General features: G+C 38.3%; 1 long non-coding RNA gene across 1 annotated transcript; it reads left to right on the top strand.

Annotated features, from left to right (window-relative positions):
- The first annotated feature begins 2,722 nt into the window (after positions 1–2,722).
- LOC147162852 (uncharacterized) lies at positions 2,723–8,934 on the top strand. The gene is made up of 3 exons (XR_015097142.1): positions 2,723–2,801; positions 2,958–3,091; positions 7,699–8,934. It is a non-coding gene; the product is annotated as an uncharacterized LOC147162852 (long non-coding RNA).
- The last annotated feature ends 613 nt before the right edge of the window (positions 8,935–9,547 follow it).

Genomic DNA, 9,547 nt, shown 5'->3' with positions numbered 1-9,547 from the left:
CACAAAGCATCAAGAAGAAATGGTCTTTTATTATTAAATGTGACTTTCTTGGTGTCCGTCGTGGAACTCTACTTCTGCCTCAAGTGGTCTGACAGTGCAAATCACCTCTTCGGTGCAGAAGCTACTTGTTGATGCTCTGTTGGCTCGCCTCATTAGCACCAGCCCCTCCAGCCCCACCAGCCCCACCCCCCCTGTTGCATGCCTGGGTTAGCTCCTATAATCCGTCGCATTTGAGAGCCTTCAATTTCAGATGAAATTGGAGGGGAGGGGGAGGGGATGTGCAACGAGAGTGAAAGCAGCCACAAGCAGAGAATGTCTGATTTGAAATCACTTTAACAGCCAACACTTAAGCCGCTCATCTGTCCCTCTTATCTACATCCAAAGACTGACAGCTTGACTTCACACGGCTCCCGGTCCTGAGTGTTCAAATATCTTGTATCAAGCTACTTGAAGGCCACTTGCACTCACATAATAAAAGTGACCTGGAACTTCACATTGCAAAATCTTAAACACTCGGAAAAAGTAGCAATGAGCTTTGGGTAAGTATGCACACACAGCCGCCCTACAAATAAATTATAAATAAATAAAATATTGTAATATTTAAATGCCATAATAATAATAATAATAATAAATTATAATAAAGAACATTTAATATTTTTGAGACATTTATTCCTTTACAATTCAACATAATAAAAAAGGCAGTAATAACAGCTATTTTAATATAAATATTTTAAATTTTATTTTTTATTTGTTTTTGTGTATAAAATGTGTAATATTAAAATGATTAATATTCATTGTACTGATGTAAGACACTTGCATCTCAAATCACCTTTCCCCATCGAAATGAATAGAAATTAATATTTTCAAAAATCACCAGAAAAACACCTACATGTGTTTTAGCCCCCCCCCCAAAAAAAATACATTAAAAAATAAATAATAATAATAATAATAAATAATAATATATATATATATACATACATTCTACTGCAAGGAAACCAATGTGAGTTGATGGTGGCTATATGTTGTGAAGTTTGCTATTACCATCTAGTGGTAGGTGTCTGAAGCACACGCTTATCACGAAAATATTCTCGTCTCTCAAGACAATGATAATAATAATAATTATTAATAATAATAATAGTAATAATAATCAGACAAGTGACTTCGTATTTCATAAAAGTCGTAAGTCAAGGGACCTCAAGGCATTACTGTAGTCTTAATTAAATTTAATCTGCACACTAAAAGCTAATGTATCAAAACAAACAAACAAATAAATAAATACATAAACGAAACTACGATTGCCATGGAAGCATCTTAGCATTTTTTTTACTGTAAAAAAACAACAACCCACAAATATAAAAATACAGTAAAAAGCTAAACAATATATGTTGTAGAGGGTCGACTATTCCGTTTTTTTTATTTATTATCAGAGTTTTTCGAAACATTTGCAAAGTTCCATCCAAATTCATCTATTGAGGCCAAGACATGCAACTGAGTGAGGATTAGTCCTCTAAGTGCAAATCTATTTAATCCTCTGAGAGAGAGAAAGAGGAAGAGGTTATGATAGATCAGATTTGTGTAAGATCCAGCTGTTTACAGTGCAAGCCACGAGGTCATTCACAGCGCTGTGTGTTTTGCAAAAGACCACCACAAGATCATCTCAATCCATGCAGAGTGAGTGAGATCAGGGGAGGGTTTAAGAGAAGATTTTACACTAATGCAATATTAACATTCAATTTGCCTCGGGGCAATATGATTGACATTGGTGAGATTAATAAGTGCATGCAGCTCATTTTGGGAAGCTCCTCAGCTCGAGTCTCATCAAAATAGAAACGTACTGTTGCTGGGATGACGTGAGGGTGCTACAAAGTGGTGTTATATTGCCCTCTACTGCTTGTATCGATAACTGCATATATATGTATTATATATTTTTTTAATTTTAATCATATTGCTATATTTTTTTTAAAGTGTGGGTGCTTGACCAAATGCATTAACACAACACAACATCTAGGCTACGTAATACAGTGAATTATGTTTTTTTTAAATTTATTTTTTTAACATTGGGACGTCTCAAAAGCACCTTATTGTGATATTGACTCATTTGGTAAATATTAACTAAATATTGGAATTAAAATGTCCATTAAACATTTTTTTTTGTTAAAGGAGGAACCATAAACTTGATCAAAAGAATGAATCAAAAATACAAAATAAATACAATGAAAATAAATGCAATGTAGTAAATAAATATATATAACACAAAATAGATTAAATAAATAATAATAGTGTATAAACTGGTATGTATTGTGTGTGTGTGGGGTGGGGGCTATGTCTTGAAAAATGTTTTTTATTTTTATTTTTTATTTTTTTGGGGCTCCAGAATAGACAGTTTGCAACTCAGAAGCATGAATTTTTAGCGGTAAGCTTAAATTGCAAGTGGCCATAGACTGTAATTGATGATGTCACGCTATCTCATTTCTGATTGGTCAAACTAAGGGTGTTACGACAATCCCTTTATTACAACACTCCCCGGTCTCCCCCAAATACATATATACACACACATATATATATATATAATTTTAATTATTTTGTATTTATGTATTTTATTTTTTACTACAGTGTATTAACCAGTTATGTATCGTACTTGCACTTTTGTGCTTTTACTTCTATCAGAGGTAAAATAAACATTAGGTTGCCTTTTGGTGCAATACAATAGTAAACCACATGAGGGCAATGTTGCGTCAGCATTACCAGAAAAAAATGCATACACCGCCACACTGCTCAAAACGAACATCAGCATTTGGCGTGTAAGTATAAGTTTACATGTACTGTATATTCGAGTTGATTTACTTTTTACAAGCGAAAGGGCAATCTTGAAATAGAAAGACTTACACTTAAGTCGTTCTAGTGTTGAGAAAAGACATGATGTAATGTGTTGATCAATGTTTGTCATGTGTCGTCAGGCCTGCAGAGACGAGACTGTCTGCTGTGTGTGGATTAATGGCGGCGGTGAGGAGACTGTGGCTAAATGATCAATCCTGACTTGGAGGGAATGAGTCCATCATCCATCAGGATTCGACCTTTCCAAAATCAACAGGTAACACTCGCCAAAAACTGGGCTTAAAAAAATAATAGTAAAAGAAAAAAGGTAACGAAATGAGGGATAGGTGACTTAATTGAAGCAAAATCAATGATCTGACGTTAGTACAGGCAAATTACATTTGGCGTGAATCCACATAACAATAAACAAGCTCACCTGCCACCATAATGAGGATTAATGCCACAGAAAATGGATGGATGGATGGAAATGTGAGTTGTGTTATGAAATGTCAGTTTGGGTTTGCACCAGTTGTAAAAGTGGATGTAATTACAGCCACCTAGTGGCACCCATCTTTCCTCAGGCAAAATTGGAAAAAAACAAAAAACCCATCAGTTTGACAATTTGAAGAATGCATTTATTTGTTCATTTGCATAACATATCCATCAATCTGTTAGATTGGAATTGGAATTCAATTACACATAACAAGAGCGTATTCATTGGCTTTCAGTTGAGTCCAAATGACAGTTTGCTATCGTGTGGATTAACGATGTCCGCTCTGTCGTGTCCCCGGGTTGGCCTTTCAGCCGCCCCAGGTGGACTTGAGAGCGAGTCTCAGAAAGATTTATGATGCACAACCCGCACGTCAGCAGCCTCCAGAGCTCCGACTTGGGTCGAGGGATGTGAAATTAGTCAACAAAACAAGGCGTGTGGCAAGTCTGAAGTCCTTCGAGTTGAGCGTTGTGAACCAGAAGTAATTCAACTATCTGCTAAAGTGACACAATAAGAAAAAAAGATTACGTCAGAACAAAGGTTCCTTTAGGAAATAATGTTTAACTCTTACGTTTTTTTGTTTTCAGAAAATATGACTTGAAATGGTTGCGGATGAATTGTGCAGACAACCACACCGACTTCACAAGTAATCTTCTTCATCTGTTCGTTTGCGCTTCATATTCTCGGCCAATTAAAATGACATCACCTCTTCCTGTGAAAAGCCCAAAAGCAATTAACAGCCTGCCAGTCTTACCCCCCCCCCCCCCATTGAAAATAAGTGAAGCCCCGCCCACCTAGCACCTCCTAAATGTAGCCACTGTGTACTTATCAAGTTAATATTCAACGCTCCAAGTGATAAGTGAACCACAAGATGAGGCCTCTTATCAGAGCGGAGAGCAAACAGTGTGTGGCTCCGCCGTGGGGAGCCACGTTGCTGTGTGACGAAGGTGCGAGGCTAGATAAGTGTGTGTTTGATCATGCGCTTGACTATATGGAAAAAAAAACGTGTAGGAAATCGTGACATGTTGACTTAAAGCTGCCGAAGCAAAGGACAACATGATTTACTTCAACAGTCACACTGATATGTTGATCACCGGTAACGCAGGATTATGTTAAAGATTGAAAATAAGGATCTTTGTTGTTCCAATTTATACTCACAATCCATCTTAAGTATGTGAAAATAATGCCGCATAACACTAAATAATGCAGTGCCTTAGAGCAGCATGCTTGCTACTTGTTGCCATTGCCAATATATCGGCAGGCGAGGGATGTGCATTTGGAACCCGAGCCTTCAGTGGGAATTTCCCAACGATGTTACAGAACAAAACAACATACAACTGAACCACATACCACCTCCAGTTCAGAATTTCAAAACGTTTTTCAACTCAAGGCTCGGGGGCCATTTGTGGCCCACCGCATAGTTTTATGCGGTTGTAAAAACAAATGTGATCCTTGCTTAAAACCTGTGTCAAAATTTCAAAAGGTCACGTGTGACTATTAAACAATAATTGAACAAACTATTATCCTTGACTTCTGCTTTCAAAACTAGCAATCTATCTGTTGTATATTGTCGGCGATCTGTTTTTTTCTTCTTCTTTAAATTTTTTATTTTTTTTACATTTATACATAAATGTAATGAAACTGAATGCAGACATCCCCAAAATGTAAAAAAAACCCTAAAACATAAAAATAAAAGACAAATGTTTTTCACAGGACAGCGACGATATGGAAAACAATGCGCCAATTATTTTTTTTAATTTGGTTTCACTGTCATAAAGAACCTCAGAGGGAAGCCGTAACTACAAAGTGGCCCGAGACAAAAATGAGTTTGACGCCCCTGCCGAAGATCCACCTACGCATACTAGAACCAGTGCAGGCTAGAGAAATGTTTAGAAATGAAGACAATAATAGACTGTTAGCATTAAAGTAATACAGTTTAACAAACATTGTATGTATTAGAATTTAGATTGTAAATATAGATTTATTTGAATCTCCACACAACGCCATATTATATGTAACATTATATATGTATGCACAGTTGCAAAGCATACCGGTTAGATTACATTTATGTCACTGAATGTAGCGTATACGTTGCGGTGAACAGAACATCACTTGAGGGAACGGCATCATAGATTTCACTAAGACAATTTCAGAGGCGGGGGCTGGAAGTGGTGGTGCTGGGGTGGGCTGTGGTACTTAAGAAGAGTCTGTCACCAAACGTCTGGAGTTTGTTGTTTCCAGACTATTAAGCACTATATTCCGAGGGAGGGCGGGGGGGGGGGGGGGGGGGGGGGGGGGTGGGGGGGGGGGGGCTGCAAAAGTCTATCTCAGAAAGTGGCACATGGACTGATGGGAACCCATTTCACGAATGCTTATATTTTATTTCATTTCAAACGTAGTCATCCATTACAGAGCCCCAAGAGAACTAGAGCATTACAGTGAATCTAACTACACAGAATCATCTGTATTTGACTCTGGTGAATTGAATGCTGAGTAAGTGCCCCCCCCCCCCCTCCCCCCCCCCCCCCCCTACCCCCTATTCATTGTTAGTGGACTCACTGGTGCTGACCTAGAAAGTCTCTCTGGAATAATCAAATATACATTAAATGTATCTGCGTGCATGCAGGAATAATCTCTGGATCAGCTTCAAACAGCATGTGCGTATGTGTTATCTACGAGATTAAATGAGGGATTTTAATTGAAAAGATTGTACACAGTATGGAGCTGAGCGGTTTGATGTTTTTTTTAAATATATTATTTCCGCAAGACGCATTCCAAAAACATGCATCTATCTATCTATCTATCTATCTATCTATCTATCTATCTATCTATCTATCTATCTCGCTAGCTAGCTAGCTCGCTAGCTAGCTTGCTAGCTAGCTAACAAACATCACATGACCAAACCCAGAAAACAGGTGAGCTACGATTGGTTGTAACTTGTTACCTGATTCGTTTGGCACTTTGATGTCATTGTCAGTCATGACAAAATGGCCGCCCCCTGAGATGGATAAAAACGGGTGGATTTTGCCACTTAATTCATATTCTACAAATGCAGTTTTATTCAGAATGCCGTGTTTAGACTAGTGGCGGAGCATTGAATATATTATTGTACTTTGGCTTGATTTCCCCTTTTGGTACAATTGAATCTTTAAATTTAGAATTAATAATATAATATAATATAATATAATAAAAAATGAATCTTTCAAAACTGTATTTAGTAAGTAACAAGTATTTATTTACACCCAAATTATACATTGGAATTGAATCATTAAGTATAGTTTTTTATTTTTTTATTTTTTATTTCTCTAAGCACAAAACTCTTCATAATACTAAAGTGCCTTACAATAATGCCAAATGCACTTTTTAGGAATAAAACCTCTACTTTGCTTTGGATTTACACTCGAGCCTACTGTATTTCAATTTTGATTATGATAGCAGTACTTGGTCTCAAAAGTTTTACAACCACTGTCCATTTGTTTTAAAAATATAAATATGGCCCTCTGGTACAAAATGTGCCCTCCCATCATCACTATGCCACTGAACTAATTACAATTTCTAATATCCCAAACAACTGCAAAAGTTAGCGTTCTTCTCTTGACTAGTACATCTTTGTCAAAATATTTGGCGGCTTGGAGTTTTAATTTAAAACCACAAATGCGCCGATTTGTTTTGTGCAGCAGTTTGCAACAAGTCATGCGTATTGTTGATGCGTATATTGTCTTCAGGCTCGCTGACAGGTATTTAATTTGAGCGGCGATAGGAATCGAAGGAATGTCTTTCAGACGAGCGAGCGGCGTGCTCGCTCCTTATAAATGTAGCACTCGGCTCTAATCTCATTTCCTCTTCCCGATGCGTTACGCTTTATCAACTTCACCTCAGCCCATTCATCACCGTTTTCCTCTTCTGCCCTAATGTCTGTCATTATCAAGATGTCGCATTTGCCGTCGCGATGGCAAGATGTCGAGTAAGTCGCCAGTTGCAAAAGCTCGGGACTAGCTTGGCTAAAAATTGATGAAAGACTCAACTTGGCTTGGTATTCTTGTTACATGATTTACTTGAACTGGCATGTTTACATCATCAGAATCACTCAGTCAACACAGATGCTAATTGTTAGCACGTGTGCTAATGGAGTTTAGGGAGATCAAACATATCCACTTTCCCGCGTATATTGTTTTCTTGCTTGAACCAAGTATGATTCGATTTGACTTGAAGTTTTGTAGCGACTTGCTTGACTTTTGCCTGCTGTGACTTGTAACTTGTACGTGAACTTTGAAAGGTAAGACTTATGACTTTTGACACACATTTGATGAAAAACAGACGAGATGATCACATTTTCAACGCTGAAATCCTGCAAAGGCTTAAGGCCTCGTTGCGCTGCTGTTATATATTTGCAGAGGTTGTGATCTGACGGTGCAGCTGCAAGTGTTGTGTTCACTCGGGGGTGGATGACTAATAGGAGCGGCCTAGCGAGCGTGGGTGAAGCCTCCTCCTGAATCCACAACGCCGAGGGAGAGAAAACACGCCGGCGAACGAGCCCACTCCAGCGCCCCGTCGAGCTCCCGCTGACGCGAGCGCCACTGTCAACCCCCCCCCCCCCCCCCTTCCCCCCACCGAGTCACATTTCACGCTTGTTTGGAGAGACGACAACATGAACATCTTCTTTAAGGCGCACCGGACCTCTCACTGGATGTTTAAGAGATGCTCACATACGGTCTAAATTTCGAGGATTAAATAAAAACGAATGTCAGCATTACCGTGAAAGTTTGCGTTGCATTTTCCGAGGCAAACTTTGTGACTGGCTGTCAGTGTCAGGTGGTGCAAAAAAATGCAAATTGCTGAGTCCGACTGCTGGGAGGGAATAAAGTGCATCCTGACATCCTAACTGCTGAGAGCAGTCATTGTTCCCGAGGCGCTGCCAAAGTCACCTCAAGCGTTGACAGTGAGTGATGCCAAAAGATTGCCGGCAAACAATATCAGCATGACGGTCATCCAGGATGTCTCGAGCTCACTGCAGCGACCTCAGACAAGGGTACAAATAAATGTCTTACAAAGATAGTCATATGTGGTGTTTGCAGAGTTACTCAAAAACTTTCCATCACATTTTGTAGAGGTTTGGTGAAACACATTACAGAGCCACCATTTTATGTTGCCCTCGCTTTGCGATGTTGTCTTTTACATTCCCACCGACTAATCCATGATGGGCAACTCGGTGGGCCTTGAGGTTACACACGAATACTTCTGAGGTTCTGGGTTCAAATCTTGACTCCGATCTTTTTTAACTGTACTCTTGCTTCCATTCACGTTCCCAAAAACTTTAAAAAAAAAAATGATTGAAGACTGCAAATGATTCTCAAAGTGTGGTACAGGTGCTGCAAGTGGCACACGGGCTCCCTCTTGTGGTACACAAAATAATCACATCTTACGTACAGCTAACTTTATTATATTGAATGTTTGAAACGGTTGGCTTTCAAATATTTATTAAGGTACAATTCTAATCAAAATCTTATGTGTAATACATCTCAATTACGTCATTATTTAAATGAAATGCTGTACTTAAATAATTATTCAATTTAAATGTATTGCAAATAAAAGTTAAATAAACTGTTCTTAAAGATAAAATGTATTTACTATTTTACAGTTAAATACAATTGAATTGTACTTGGGAAGTGATTATTTCGTGTACCACTAGAGGGAGCCCAAATACCACTAGTGGTACACATACTAATATACAAAACTCAACACATAATAATAATAATAATAATAATGTTGCAAGCATCACCGTGTGTGATTTCTCATGAGACTTCAAGTCAGTGAGCTTCTGAAGGATGAACATAGCAAGCGTTTAGTTTTTTTTTCTTAGCGACCACAAAAGAATACCATTGTTTTCGTGTCACCCATGTGTCGAGCAGGTAGTTTTACTTTTTTGCACAATAGTTCTCGTTGCCTGTACATCATTTCTCATACTTAAGTAATTGTTTTTTTTTTTAATGGGTTTTTATACAGTATACTTACTTACTGATGCCCTCACATGTGGGAAAGGAGAGCCACACGCACTGATGTCACATTCCCCGCCTCTTAAAGGGACATGCGCGTACACACGTACTGTATTTTTTGGAACAATATATGCTTACAATTAGTTTTTTTTCCCAAAATATTTTTACAAAGTGTGTTTCAAAGTGATAAACACATATTTTAGGTTAATGTGGTGGATCTGGAATGTATGCCCCATGACAATTGGGGAGG

This window comes from Leptonotus elevatus, chromosome 14 (genome assembly GCF_054856555.1).
Source record: "Leptonotus elevatus isolate MCC_2025b chromosome 14, RoL_Lele_1.0, whole genome shotgun sequence".
In the NCBI taxonomy this organism is placed as follows: domain Eukaryota; kingdom Metazoa; phylum Chordata; class Actinopteri; order Syngnathiformes; family Syngnathidae; genus Leptonotus; species Leptonotus elevatus.
Note: the sequence above shows the minus strand (reverse complement) of the source record. Positions and strands in the feature narration are given on the sequence as shown.